The sequence below is a fragment of the Hyperolius riggenbachi genome, chromosome 3 (genome assembly GCF_040937935.1).
Source record: "Hyperolius riggenbachi isolate aHypRig1 chromosome 3, aHypRig1.pri, whole genome shotgun sequence".
Classification (NCBI taxonomy): domain Eukaryota; kingdom Metazoa; phylum Chordata; class Amphibia; order Anura; family Hyperoliidae; genus Hyperolius; species Hyperolius riggenbachi.
In genome coordinates, this window is record NC_090648.1 from 44,598,589 (window position 1) to 44,614,463 (window position 15,875).

The following is a 15,875-nucleotide window of genomic DNA, read 5'->3' on the forward strand; positions in this document are numbered from 1 at the left end:
GACCTTCCCTTTAAACACAAATGATTCTCATGACAGCAGTACACAGTCCGCATTATTACCTCATCCTTTAGATCAGTGCTGTCCAACTGGCGGCCCGCGGGCCGCATCCGGCCCGCCAGGCCACCTGCTGCGGCCCGCTCGTGTCCCTGGGATGCAGGCATGGCTTGCGCTATCGGCGCCATGCCTGCTCCCTCTTATTGTGGCCTCTCCTATGTCCCCCCGCTGCCGCTGCCTCACAGATCAGACCTCACAGATCGCGGCGACTGAGGTAAACAGAGGGCGCATGGTACCCGCACGGAGTACGTCACATGCGGAAGTGAATCATTAGTCACTTCCGCATGTGACGTTCTGCCGCGCGGGTGTCATGCGCGCGCTCTGCTTGCTTCAGTCGCCGCGATCTGTGAGGTCTGATCTGTGAGGCAGCGGCAGCATCTTCAGCGGGGACACCGGAGAGGCCAGCGGGGACACCGGAGAGGCCAGCGGGGACACCGGAGAGGCCCGCGGGGACACAGAGGTAACGTGCTCGTTACTGGTGGGGGCACCTGTCACTAGCTGGGGGGGCTCCTGTCACTATCTAACTGGGGGGGTACCTGTCACTAGCTGGGGGGGCTCCTGTCACTATCTAACTGGGGGGGCACCTGTCACTATCTAACTGGGGGGGCTCCTGTCACTATCTAACTGGGGGGGGCACCTGTCACTATCTAACTGGGCGGGCACCTGTCACTATCTAACTGGGGGGGCTCCTGTCACTATCTAACTGGGGGGGCACCTGTCACTAACTGGGGGGGCACCTGTCACTATCTAACTGGGGGAGGGGCACCTGTCACTATCTAGCTGGGGGGGGCCACCTGTCACTATCTAAGTGGGGGGCACCTGTCACTATCTAAGTGGGGGGCACCTGTCACTATCTAAGTGGGGGGCACCTGTCACTATCTAAGTGGGGGGCACCTGTCACTATCTAGCTAGGGGGGGCACCTGTCACTATCTAGCTAGGGGGGGCACCTGTCACTATCTAGCTGGGAGGGGGCACCTGTCACTATCTAGCTGGGAGGGGGCACCTGTCACTATCTAAGTGGGGGGCACCTGTCACTATCTAAGTGGGGGGCACCTGTCACTATCTAAGTGGGGGGCACCTGTCACTATCTAAGTGGGGGGCACCTGTCACTATCTAAGTGGGGGGCACCTGTCACTATCTAGCTAGGGGGGGCACCTGTCACTATCTAGCTGGGAGGGGGCACCTGTCACTATCTAAGTGGGGGGCACCTGTCACTATCTAAGTGGGGGGCACCTGTCACTATCTAAGTGGGGGGCACCTGTCACTATCTAAGTGGGGGGCACCTGTCACTATCTAAGTGGGGGGCACCTGTCACTATCTAGCTGGGGGGGTGCTCCTGTCACTACCTCAACTGGGGGGACACCTGTCACCTGGCATTTCAGCCCACACATCATCCCCAATCCGGCCTAAAACACTATTGCCAGGCACAGCAGCCAGTAGAGGAGAATTTAGAAGCCAGGTGAGAGGTGTCTACCATATTAAAGGTGCATTCTGCTTATTTATGTGAAATGCTGTCTATTTATGTGCCTCATGACTGCTGAATTTGTCTTGTTGGGGGCCTCTAGATTGCTGAATGTGTCTTGTTGGGGGCCTCATGATTTTTTGGGGGCATCATGATTGCTGAATTTGTCTTGTTGGGGGCCTCATGATTTGTTGGGGGCCTCAAGATTGCTGAATTTGTCTTGTTGGGGGTCACATGATTGCTAACTGCGAGACTATGGGAAAAGCTGAATCCTTATCATATGAGACAATAGCATTAAACCTACTTTTTTAGCTTTTTAAAACGGAAAATAAAACTGGGAGGTTCTAAAAAAATCCCCACATTTTTCAGGAGTAGGATGGATGAAATTGTTTATCTTCCCAGTTTATTTTCAACTTGGATTTTCCATAATGTTCATGTATGAGTTAAAACGTTTGTATGTAGTTTAAATTGCTGTTGCCACTTTGCGATAAGTGACTTTTGGGTTGCAGTTTGGACACTCGGCCTCCAAAAGGTTCACCACCACTGTCCTAATCTAATGTCCCACATTGCTAAGTTCATGTAAATTTGTCTCCACCCGTGGCCACACCTGCATTCTGGTCCATGGCCACACCCATTTCAATGGAACCCTCATGTTTTGTGGCGCGCGTAACTTCACCATTATTTTAAATAGCATTTTGTGAACAGTGCTGCCAATCTAATTATCCTTTAATTGCATTTTTTCCGGTGGGTGGGGGTGGGGCCTGCGGCTCTAGCAAGAACCTTCGGCCCTCCACCATGGGGTCTAAAAAAAAAATGGCCCTCCATGCCCATGAAGTTGGACAGCACTGCTTTAGATATTATTGGATGCTAAGGTTGTACAGACAAGCCTATGTAATTGAGGGTTGAAGTTTGCAGCTCACAAGATGTGTGTTGTCATTAATGACAGGGAAAGTCTAATAATTATCACAGCAGAAATGACTTGTATTGCCTGATATACCTCTATCTACTCTAATTATCTGCAGATACCGGCACTGGGGAGTGTGATGGGAGGCATGTGATGTGCTGCTATCACAGAGCGGAGTCCTGGCCTTGGGAAAACAAGTCCTATTTCTGTCATCAATTCCACATTCCGATATGTATTCAGAAATCAAGGCAGCAACATAATATCAAAATCCGCTCTCTTGGAATATGGGGGCTGTCATATTTATTTCCTTTTAAGCAATACCAGTTGCCTGGCTATCCTGCTGATCCTCTGCCTCTAATGCTTTCAGCCATAGACCCTGATCAAGCATGCAGCAGATCAGGCGTTTCTGACATTATTTCTGCAGCACATTATATTGTCAGATCTTACACGATTAGCTGCATGCTTGTTTCTGGTGTGTGATTCAGACACTACTGCAGCCAAATAGACCAGCAGGACTGCCAGGCAGCCGGTATTGTTTCAAAGGTAATAAATATGGCAGTTGTCTTTTATTCTGAGTTATGTGACTGCTAAATTATTTTATCTGGATGCATGGGACTAATTAATTCTTTTATTTGGAGGCATGTGGCTACTAAAAGGAACTCCAGTGAAAATAATGTAATAAAAAAGTGCTTAATTTTTACAATAATTATGTATAAATGATTAAGTCAGTGTTTGCCCATTGTAAAATCTTTCCTCTTCCTGATTCACATTTATCACATGGCGACATTTTTACTGCTGGCAGGTGATGTCATTGGATGGAGATGCTGCTTGCTTTTTTGGCAGTGGGAAACAGCTGTAAACAGCTGTTATTTCTCACAATGCAACAAGGCTCTCACAGTGTGATGTCAGAATCATGGTCCTGACATCACACTGTGGGAGGGGTTTCACCACAATATCAGCCATACAGAGCCCCCTGCCGATCCGTTTGAGAAAAGGAATAGATTTCTCCTGGGAAAGGGTTATCAGCTGCTGATTGGGATGAAGTTCAATTCTTGGTTACGGTTTCTCTTTAATTATTTAATATTGAGGCCCATGGCTACTTAATTCTTGTAACTAGGGAAGCCATGGCTACTTAAAGGGTTCCCGAGGCATAAATTACATTTAAAAAATCACATACTTACCTATGGAGAGGGAAGCCTCTGGATCCTAATGAGGGTTCCCTCGACTTCCTCTGTTCCCCCAATTGCCTCTCGCTGCCCCTGCAAAGATTACCAGCAATGGCTGGTTGGTAATCTGATCAGGGCTGTGCTCCTCTTCTGGCATAAGAGTGGCTGTACTGCGCCTGCGTGAGTCTGGCCAGGCCTGCGCAGCCCTCAGTGTCCTCCGACGCTCGCTGACACCCTCTGCTGATCAGGGCCGCTACTCTTTGGCATGAGCGCAACCATGCTGCAGCCAAGGGAGCCCTGCTGCACTTAAGCCATAAAGCTACATACTCACAATTGTCCCCCGTAGCATGCGCGCACGCGAACAGGGAGCGACAGCTCCCTGCCGGCGACAGCTGTCCACACGTCTCGCCAGAAAGGCAGAGACGCAGCGGAAGCTGTTTGTGAATGGAGCATCCCCCGGCCGGATGCTCCATTCACTCGCGTAGGTCTCCTGTCGCTAGCCCGCGTACTCACGCGGGACTAGCGACAGTTCCGGCGAAGTCGCGGCGACAGCTGTAGCCGGCGATTGAACATGTCAATCGCCTGGCGACAGCTCCGACGGGCGACGGTTCGGGGCGCGCGCGTTATACACACGGGCGACCTGTCGCCGCAACACGCGCGTGCCACGTGGCTGCGGCGACGGCCGTACCCCGTGTGTATGGGCCTTTAGAGTAGAGGCCCCGATCAGCATGAGAGAACTCAATCACTTAATTCTGGTATCTGGGGACCTCACATCTGTCTGATAATAGTAGCCTGGCCTGCAAATAGAAGCTAGACTGCCTCTATGGCCTAACAATGGATTGGGGTCTCCCACTGCTTGTTGGACCTATATCTTCCAATTTGCCTGGGTGCTCTGCTTGGGGCCCTGTATGGTCTTAATTCGGCTCTGATTATTAGTGATTTATTGATATTACATAGCTCCCAACTGTCCCTCTTTTGGAGGGACAGTCCTTCTTTGGGGGCACATTTGGGGGTGTGATTGGGGGTGTGGCCTGTGTGTCCTTCTTTCTTTTATCAAAATGTTGGGAGGTATAATATTATCCAATTCTGTTTTACCCATAGGTCCCAACTGTCTCTCTTTCAGAGGGACTGTCCCTCTTTGGGAACCAAATCACCCCTTCCCTCTTTCTTCTTCATGTGTCCCTCTTTCAGGACTGATGTACAGATCGGCAATAATATATGTATTTTTCTACTGAAAAATGTGTTGAACTGACTCGTTATTCCCATCAATTAAACTGATTTATTTCTTTTTTTCATATGTTAAAATGAAAAAAAAATTAACGATGATAGAAAGGACCAGTGTGGTTGGTTAGAATGATAAAAGTACATCTTTTAATGGGATTGTAGGCAGCACTGCTATGTAGTTAATACCTTTACAACTTAATCTACTAAATAATTGCACTAAGACTCCAGGCTGGATTTAAAAGGTCATGGCCATCTTTATTGGTTTACATCAACTTCACTTATGGATAAAATGAACTGAAACTTTATTAATAAACATATCAAGGAACATCTTGTACTCAACTTTATTAATTCCTTATCCACTACCACGGTTTCCGATAAGATTGACTAAGCAAACGTACAGCAAACCCCCATAGCTGATAAAAGCTAGACCACATAAATATGACCACGACTAGAATGCGAAACAAATGGGCGGGGCGGTGGGGAGCTCGTCCTTCAAGAACTGACAACTAGCTATCAAACAGTACCTACTTTTATAGTGTGAAATCCTCTTTTGATTCGCTCGTGCAACATTGTATTAAACCTGTCTACCTGTCACTGACCAATCAACTTAGAAAAGCTGACTGACTCAGCAATTTTTCACCTAGGCCTTAGATACAGCCATACATTAACCTCAGCCAATCAGCTCCCACTTTACCTCAAAGAGCAATACACTAGCCTCAGCCAATCAGCTCCCACTTTACCTCAGAGAGGAAGTCTCATGAAAATTTACCTCATGACAATCCCATATGGTGACTCCATTGTTCAATACGGCCCCTAGCAATCTGAACTATTTGTGATATGCATGGTGAGGGGTGTGACAAGGGTGCGTCTTAAAATGTCCCTCTTTCTTATCTCACAAAGTTGGGAGGTATGGTTTTACCTGCATTTTCCTGAAAACAAAACTGTTAGGAAATGCAAAAAGAAGAAGGCACAATCATACACTGTAGTCAAGGGGGATGATGAGAATAGAGTCATTATAGGGATTTTTAGGGATTCATCAGACTTGAATTTCCCTGTGTCAGTTAGGGAAGCTCTTTACAACTATACTAGACCTCTTCTTTCCAGCAATTCCAATTACCGATACTGCAAATTTCTGATTTGCGTTTTCCGATTTCTGAGGAGTGGTTTATCTTAAAATCACAAACACTGGTCCACATGACAGCCCAGGGGCCCCAGGTCTCTCTCACTCGTCCAACCAAAGCCTCCCACCTGAATGCTAATTTATGTAATTCCTGCTAGATTTGGTACAGCAGGCAAAGTGTGTATGACAGTACACCTGATTGGCTGACTGGCGTCTGCTGGCCAGATAGAGGCAGGATTTTGCTTTAGCTGGAAGTTAGCAATTGTGTTTGTTGCAGTTGGCATTCAGTTTAGAGGTGGTGGGGTGAGTTCCCTGGAGGTGAGAGGTCCAGGGCTTGCCCGCACTTCCCTCTAGGTATCGCATGGTGGTTTGGGGGCCCCAGTGAGTGAGAGAGACCTGGGGCCCCCGGGCTGTCATGTGGACCAGTGTTTGTGATTTTAAATTTCGTTTTTGCAGCTTCTAGGATGTGGTTGACAGGTGAGTGGTTAGGGAGGGGACCGTGTGGGAGATGTGCCTACACGGGGCGTCCCTGTAAATGATGCAATTCACGATTGCGTCCAACCAAAGCCTCCCACCTGAATGCTAATCTATGTAATTCCTGCTAGGTATGGTACAGCAGGCAAAGGGTGTATGACAGTGCACCTGATTGGCTGACTAGCGTCTGCTGGCCAGATAGAGGTAGGATATTGCTCTGGCTGGAAGTTAGCAATTGTGTTTGTTGCGAGTGGTTTATCTTGTCATTTTATGCACTTCCTGATTGGTCAAATACTTCCGAGTTGACTCATAAGTATTGGACCAATCAGAAAATGCTGAATTTTTAATGAAGTAATCGGAACAACATGGAAATTCTTAGCCAATCAGAAGACTCGGAACTATTTGGTGGTATCCGAGTCTTGTCATTGGTCTACAATTAGCGCGGTAATACGATTTTTGTGGAAAAATTCAGCATTCTCTGATTGGTCCAATGATTCCGATTTCTGTCATTGGGCTAAAACTACCAATTTGCATCAATGCGGCATTTCCACGGAAATCTGTTTTCCGATAGGAAATTTCGATCCGCAGAATCTGAATGAGCATCCCGATTCACTTGTAAACTGTCTCCTTTAAAAAAAAATGAGGCCTGATTCAAGAAACTTTTCTTCTGAATTTTCTGGTGTTTTCTGGTGCCCAAAAAATTGTTTTTGCATCTAGCAAGGGGAAAGGTACTAAAAATTGGTAATAAAGTTAATATCAAATTCCATATATAACTTTATTTTTTTATTTTTTTGTTTGTATTTTTTTTTTCTTGTTAGAAAGGCTTGCCAAGATCCAGTATACAATTCCCCAGGATAAAGTTACTACTCAATCAGAAGTACATTAATCGCATATTCTAAAATTACATGATTAGTGTCAATTTAGCCATGATTAGTAGCATTAAACAGTAACTATGATGCCCAATAAATTGCTGCCTAATAGCCTATGGCGGCAGCAATGTATTTTAGGAGTTTAACGTTAGAGGGAGTTAATATTAGGCATGGGGAGTAGTTAAGTTTAGGCGAGGGTTAAGGATTAGGCACCTGGGGGGTTGGGTAAAGTTAGGCAGCCGAGGAGGGTAATAGGGTAAGGTTAGGCAGCACCAGGTGGGGCCTTAAGGTTAGATATAGGTAAAGGGAGGGTTCAATGTGAGAGTTGGCAGGGGCGTAGCTATATGTTATCTGCACCTGCCGATCACGTCTCCTCCACTTCCTGGTTAGTTTGCAGGTGCTGTGCAGCCAGCCAATCACCATGAGGCTTTAGGCCCTACATGGTGATTGGCTGGTTGTTATCCTCCTTAGTGGTAACCCTGAGTCAGGCTCAGTGCTGGAAATCCACAGTTCAGAGCGGTAACTCTGAGATACCTGGAGCTTCCTCCAGCCCCCTTTTGGCTGATTGGTCCCTCACCATCTTCCCAGGTCACCTGGATCGTCCTCTAGGTAGTCCGGTAAGTCCGCCAGTTGGCTCCAGCGCAGTCTGGGCAGGCACACACTCCCATGGCCGGCGACGGGAGCGTAGTGGTGTGTGTGCATGTGGCCAGGCCGCACATGCGCTGTACCCTTCAACTGCGCAGAATTAACCGAGCAGCCAGCAGGAGATCCATTCAGCCTGGGAGGATGGTGAGGAAGCAATCAGCCTGGAGGAAGCCCCAGGTAAGTATATCTTTTTTTCAGGGGCGTAGCAATAGGGGTTGCAGAGGTTGCGACCGCATCAGGGCCCATGGGTCAGAGGGGCCCCAAAGGGCCCTCCCTCAACTACAGTATTTACTCTCTATTGGTCTTATGCTCATAATATTCACTTCTATAGATACTTTGAATTGTGGTAATCATTAACAAACTGTTCCCCGTCCTCTTCTTGCACCTCTGACACTGTGGTTGCCATTGGCAGGTTTTGATGCGCCAGATTAATTGCTATGTATAGAATGCTTGGGGGGCCCCATTGTAAAACTTGCATCGGGGCCCACAGTTCCTTAGCTACGCCACTGATTTTTTTTACCTTTTCCTCTCAGGTTTCCTTTAGGCTGGTTTCCCAGTGGGACGTTAAAGTCCCACGTTACAGCAGCCAGTAACACAGCCTAACTCGCAGCACTGTAAAATCAATGTGCTGTTTACAGTGCACACGCTGCCTTACATAGTAACGCAGCACGTTTAAACAAAGTGCTGCATGCTGTACGTTATACTGGGCTAAGCCACGTTAGACTGTTTGCACATGCTCAGTAATGTTGGAGGAGGAGGTCTCCCCTCCTCCTCAGCGGCCAGCCACATGGCTAATTAATTTTCACTGCACTGTGGTGACTCCTGGTGGAACTCCTTGTGTTGTCCAGATCATGAACGAATCGTTCATTTGATCCGGATCTTTTTTGTGAGTCGAATTATCCGGATCACCACAATGAACGATTCGGTTCACAGTGGATGTCTGTAAGAAACAAGAACATACAGAATGTACAGTGCAAGGAAAGTCCTGTCCTGCTAGTCATTTCACCCAGTCTGCTTCCCTAGTAAAATATTTCAAATTATTCGGTTCAAAGATCCGGATCTTTTCAATGATACGATTCAAATGATCCGAATCCTTAAAAAGATCCGGACTTCCTATCACTAACCTGGAGTGGCTGCTCTGAGAGCTGCATAACGCAGCTCAATCTGACGTCCAACTTCAACACCACCATGCGTTGCGTTAGGGGCACGTTATGCGACCATATCGTCCCCTAAAACGCAACGTCTTGGTGTGAAAGTAGCCTAAAGAGGAGCTGCAGTGAAAATAATGTAATGAAAAAAAGTGCTTAATTTTTCCAATAATTCTTTATAAATGATTTAGTCAGCGTTTGCACATTGTAAATTCTTTCCACTCCATGATTTACATTCTGAAATGTATCACATGGCAAAATCTTTACTGCGGGCAGGTGATGTCTGTGGAAGGAGATGCTGCTTGCTTTTTTGGCAGTTGGAAACAGCTGTTATTTTCCACAATGCAACAAGGATCCCACAGTGTGATGTCAGCAGCTTGTTGCTGACATCACACTGTGGGAGGGGTTTCACCATAATATCAGCTTTTTTTATAACCTTGCTTAATTCTCTTATATTTGCAGTTTACAAACTACACAATGCATTTTAAACTATGAAACAGAGCAGAGCTAATGACCCGTTGAACCTCCCTGCAGTAAAATCTTATCTGAAGTTGTCTTTCACTGTTTATTTGATGTATAAATGCTTCAGAAAATAGCACTGCTCTCTGACTAAATTAGTCGGAGAGCTCAGTGAAGCTCTTTTGCATAGATAACAAGTTAAGTTACTTAGTTCTTCCTGTACTGGAAACAATATGAGACTCATATCTCTTCTAATAATGTTTTACTTCTAAAAGTACATACACACGTCGGATTTTCGCAAATGACCCATCGTTTGGACGTTTGAACAACCGGTCATTTGGACGTCAAATCGGGCGTGTGTACAGTCTGTCGTTCAGCTGATAAGACTGGACTTGAGCGATCCAGTCTTATCAGCTAAACGACAGACTGTACACACGCCCGATTTGACGTCCAAACGACGGGTCGTTTGCGAAAATCCGACGTGTGCACAAGCCTTTAGCAGTACTACACATACAATTAATTATCTCATATTTATTTTTACTTCAGATTCCCTTGAAGGCTCGTACACATACTTCACTAAAGTTGGGTGTACGGCAGCCCCCGACCCCTAACTCGTGAGAGCTCCGCCCGGTGGATCAACTCAACCACCGGCCGGCCAAACTCTTAGAAGACGCTGTTCCCGCGCCCATTATGTTCTGCAAGCCGCGCTCCATCATCCTTCCGCCACCCGGCCTAACAACAGAATGCGTTGTCGTCTACACAGCTGGCACACATCTGTACTGGCCCGCCTAGCGGTGTCGCCCACGGGGATCATGATCTGATCCCCGAAGGGCGACATATATCACAGGCATGTACCCCGTGTCTGTTTGGGTTTCCTCCGGGCACTCCGGTTTCCCACCCACATCCCAATAACATACAGATAAGTTAATTGGCTTTCCCCTAAATTGGCCCCTAGACTACGATACATACACTACACGATACATACATAGACATAGGACTATGGTAGGGTCTAGATTGTGAGCCCCTCTGAGGGACAGTTAGTGACAAGACAATATACTCTGTACAGCGCTGGGGGAGATGTCAGTGCTATATATATACTAAATAATAATAATCAAAAGAAAGCCCTTTGTCCTGAAAAAAAAAAAAACAAGACTAATTATTGTGTTTGGTCAGTGTAACGATCGGTGAAGCACAGAGAGGTCTGATTACCGGTGACCTGCAGCGTCACGGGGAATACAGACGTATACCAGATTATATGTGATCTGCAGTATCACCGATAATCCAATATACTGGCTAACCTCTGTTCACCTGAGTAGAGTGTAGTGTTTGGTGTAACAGTAACACAAAAATGCCGAGGCCTGGGTGCAGCAAGGAGAACTGCACGGATTCCTTCCGCAGACCTGAGCTCTCCAAGACGGGAGGAGTCAGACTGACAGTAGGAAGGAAAGTCCGAGAGTGACACTCAGGAAGAAGTGTCACTAACAGGACTGGGAACCGCCTCCAATCGTGAGGTCGGTTCTCGAGGTCGGACAAGCCAGGTCGTACACACACGGACAGATAAAGTACAAATACAGTAGGCAAAGGCGGAGTCAAAGTACAGGCAGGGTTCGGCAACGGGGTATCAGATATATCGGGGTACAAAATCAGGAGGCAGAAACAGAGTCTAGGAACGAGCCGAGGTTCGGCAACAGAGTATCAGAAATATCGAGGTACAAGGTCAGAGTTCAGGCGGATAGTCGAGGCAGGCAAAAGTCATAACAAATAATCACAATCAAACTAGTACTTTAGCTATCAAAATCTATCTAAGTGTAGGATTACAGCTCCTGCTGGTCCCGGCACACTTGAGGATCTGACTACGGATCTGGGTGCTCCCACATGTGTGATCGCAACGCCAGACGAAGCAAGAGTGAACAGCCGGCAGTATATATGCACCTAAGCATCCCCTGCACCTCCCAGATTGCTGGACCAATGGGGAGCGGAGTAAAGAGTCAGCTGACCTGCCTGATCAGCTGACTCTCTCCCGGGTGACATAAGGCCTGCTTGAGTGCGCGCGCGCGCGCGTCACTCTAAACTCTGTGGGACTACGGGTCCCAGCCACCGCAGCCCCGCTCAGCGGTGTCTCTGCTGCGGGGACATGTGCGCGAACCGCCGCGTCCAACGCGGCGGTTTCGCCGCGTTGCCCCACCTGCTGCATGGAGGCAGCCGCCTCATGATGTGAAGAGGCGGCTGCCTCTCCGTGTGATGCGGAAAGAGCCGCCCGCCGCTGGCTCATGGCGGCGGCTCTTCCGCGATTCCTCACAGTACCCCCCCCCGAGGAGTGGACTCCGGACAGCTCCTTCTAGGCTTCTCTGGATGTGAAGCGTGAAATTCCCTTACTAACTCATCCGCATGCATGCGGTTCCCAGGTACCCATTGCCTCTCCTCAATGCCGTACCCCTTCCAATGTACGAGATACTGTACCGAGTTCTGTACAGTACGTGAGTCTATGATCTTCTCCACCTCATACTCGGGTTGGGCATTGACTAACACCGGAGGAGGAGGAGTGGGACCCACCTGGGCTGCGGGTTTGAGAAGTGATACGTGGAAAGACCTCACTCCACGCATGCTGGCGGGAAGATCCACGGTATACGTGACATCGTTGATCTTCCTAGTAACTGGGAATGGACCCACGAACCTGGGACCAAGTTTTTCAGAGGGTTGTTTCAGGGTCAGGTGACGAGATGACACCCAAACCAAATCTCCTGGTTGAAATCTCCACTCTACCGAGCGTCTCTTATCAGCCTGACCTTTCTGACTCTGAAATGCTTTAACGAGATTATTCTTAATGGTCCACCACCTGTCTCTAAATGACCTTTGCCAGGCCTCCAAAGCTGGGAACGGAGTGGATGCAACTGGCAAAGGAGAGAATTTAGGCAATTTACCTGTCACAATCTGAAATGGACAGAAACCTGAGGAAGAGCTCTTCAAGTTATTGTGGGCAAACTCTGCATAAGGAATATATTTAACCCAATCGCTCTGTGTCTCGGCAACATAGCACCTCAAAAATTGCTCTAAGGATTGGTTGACCCTCTCCGTCTGGCCGTTTGTCTGCGGGTGGTACCCCGAGGAAAATGACAATTTCATGCCCATTAGGTGACAAAATGCCTTCCAAAACTTCGAAACAAACTGGACTCCCCGATCGGATACTATGTTTTCTGGAATGCCATGCAGTCTGAAAACATGGATGATAAATAAATCGGCCAGTTCCTGGGCCGAGGGGAGTCCTTTCAGAGGCACGAAGTGGGCCATCTTACTAAAACGGTCAACCACCACCCAAATAACTGACATGCCCTCAGATCTCGGAAGCTCTCCCACAAAGTCCATGGACAAATGGGTCCATGGCTCACTTGGGGTGGGCAAAGGCTGTAAAGTACCTACAGGTGCCAGGCGGGAGGGCTTGCTTTTTGCGCACACCGCACATTCCCTGACAAACTCCTTACAGTCGGCGGCCAGCGAAGGCCACCATACACATCTGGCCACGAGATCTTGCGTTCTAGACGCTCCCGGATGTCCCGCATTCTTATGGGAATGAACCATCTCCAAGATCTGAAAACGGAGTGGTAACGGAACAAATAACACCCCGTCTGGTTTCCCTTCTGGGATATCCTGCTGAAAAGGACTCAAAGTCTCTTTCCAGTCCTCCCAAGTCTCGGTGGCGGCTAACACCATACTTCGTGGGACAATGGTCTCGGAAACAGAGGGCTGTGCTGTCTCCGGCTCAAAACACCTAGAAAGTGCGTCCGCCTTGGTATTCTTACTACCTGGCGTGTATGTGATCAAAAATGTAAATCTCGAAAAAAATAGCGACCACCGAGCCTGTCTCGGGCTTAACCTTTTAGCCCCCTCGATGTATTCTAGGTTTTTGTGGTCGGTATAAACCGTGATCGTGTGCTCGGCTCCCTCTAGCCAATGACGCCATTCTTCAAAGGCCAATTTGATGGCTAGGAGCTCCCTGTTGCCTATGTCGTAGTTTCTCTCTGCCGGAGAGAACCTTCGAGAAAAATAGGCACACGGGTGTAGTCTACCCTGAAGACCAGAACGCTGGGACAGCACAGCCCCCACCCCGATCTCCGAGGCGTCTACCTCAACAATAAACGGAAAGGAAGTGTCCACATGTCTGAGTATGGGGGCTGAGCAGAACAACCCCTTTAACTTAGAAAAAGCCTGTAAGGCCTCGGGAGACCAATGAGTGGTGTCTGCCCCTTTTTTAGTAAGGCTAGTGAGAGGGGCGACAACTGTGGAGTACCCCTTTATAAACCTTCTATAATAATTCGCAAACCCCAAGAACCGTTGCAATGATTTTAACCCCACCGGCTGTGGCCATTCTAGGACCGCGGAAACCTTGGCAGGGTCCATAGACAGACCTGAGGTGGAGATTATATACCCCAAAAAAGCCACCGACGTGACCTCAAAAATACATTTCTCGAGTTTGGCGTATAACCGATTCTGCCTCAGTTTGTCTAACACCATCCTGACATGGGTTCTGTGTTCCGGGAGGTTGTTAGAAAAAATGAGAATGTCGTCAAGATAGACTAGGACGAACTTTCCCAAGACCTCCCGAAAAACCTCATTGATGAGTTCCTGGAAGACGGCCGGGGCATTGCACAAGCCGAAAGGCATCACCCTATACTCGTAGTGCCCATCAGGGGTATTGAAGGCCGTCTTCCATTCATCGCCCCTCCTTATACGCACCAGGTTGTATGCCCCCCGTAAATCCAATTTTGAAAATATCCTAGCCTCAGTGACTTGTGTGAATAAATCGTCTATAAGTGGTAGCGGGTAACGATTCTTCACCGTGATTTTATTGAGGCCACGATAATCAATGCAAGGCCGTAAACCCCCGTCTTTCTTTTTAACAAAAAAGAAGCCTGCCCCAGCGGGTGACCGGGATGGCCTAATAAAGCCCTTTGCTAAGTTCTCACGGATGTACTCCTGCATAGCAAGTTTCTCGGGACCATATAAATTATATAAATGGCCTCGAGGAGGCATACAACCAGAACGAAGGTCAATGGGACAGTCAAATGGGCGATGCGGGGGTAATTTATCCGCGGCCTTGGGACAAAACACATCGGCATAATCCGAATACTGTTCCGGTATACCCTCCACCTGTACCTTAGTTAAACCCAATGTTAGTCTCCCCAAACACTGCTGGAAACAATGAGGTGACCAGGCTGTCAACTGTCCTGTGGCCCAGTCTATCTGCGGGGAGTGGACTTGCAACCAAGGCATGCCTAGGATTATAGTGGAGGTGGACATGTGTAAAACAAAAAATTGTAACTGCTCCTCGTGCAATACCCCTATGGTGAGCTTCACAACCGGAGTCTGTGACAGAGGACAATTCCGCTGCAAAGGGGAATCGTCAACAGCCGTAACCTGAATGGGGGGTCTCACGGGAGTGAGTAGTAGACCCAACTCCTGAGCAAACTCAAAATTCATAAAGTTAGCCGCTGAGCCGGAGTCAATGAAAGCTTCAGTGGCAACAGACCTATCATCCCATGTGACAGTACAAGGGAGAAGCAATTTTTTCTCTTTAAGGGGTGAAGTTTGTGTGCCTAGGGTGTCACCCCCCACTACTCCTAGGCAGACCCGTTTCCCGCCCTGTTGGGGCAATTTCGCACCCTATGCCCTGCCTCTGCACAGTATAGGCACAGTTGTTCCGTCATTCTCCTCCTCCGCTCCACCTGGGTCAGTTTTGATCGACCAATTTGCATTGGCTCTGGTGGAGGCAAGGCCGGAGAGGACGAGACAGACGGAGTTGCGGTTACTGGGGATGCTACAGCTGGTACAGCGTACGAAGTCACCCTAACCCGGTGACTACTCCTAGCCTGCCTCTGATGGCGTAGCCTGCGATCTACGCGAATGGCTGATGCAATGGCCTCGTCAACTGTCTTGGGCTCGGGTACGGTCAACATAAGATCGGAAACCTCTTCCGACAACCCAGACAAGAAATAGTCCATGAGGGCAAAATTATCAAATCTCGAGGTGACTGACCACCTACGGAACTCTGCCGCATAATCCTCGACTGACCCTCTGCCTTGCCGTAAGAGTTTGATCTTCCGCTCTGAGGATGCCGCAAGATCAGGGTCGTCGTAGATTATAGCCATGGCCTTAAAAAATTCCTCTACTGAGGTCAAGGCAGTATCGGTAGCGGGCAGGTTGTATGCCCAAGACTGGGAATCTCCAGTCAATAAAGTTTTAATGAAAATGACCCGTTGGGTCTCAGTCCCCGAGGATCGGGGTCTTAACTCGAAATATGACAACACTCTACTCCTGAAATTCCGGAAGTCAGACTTGTGGCCGGAAAACTTAT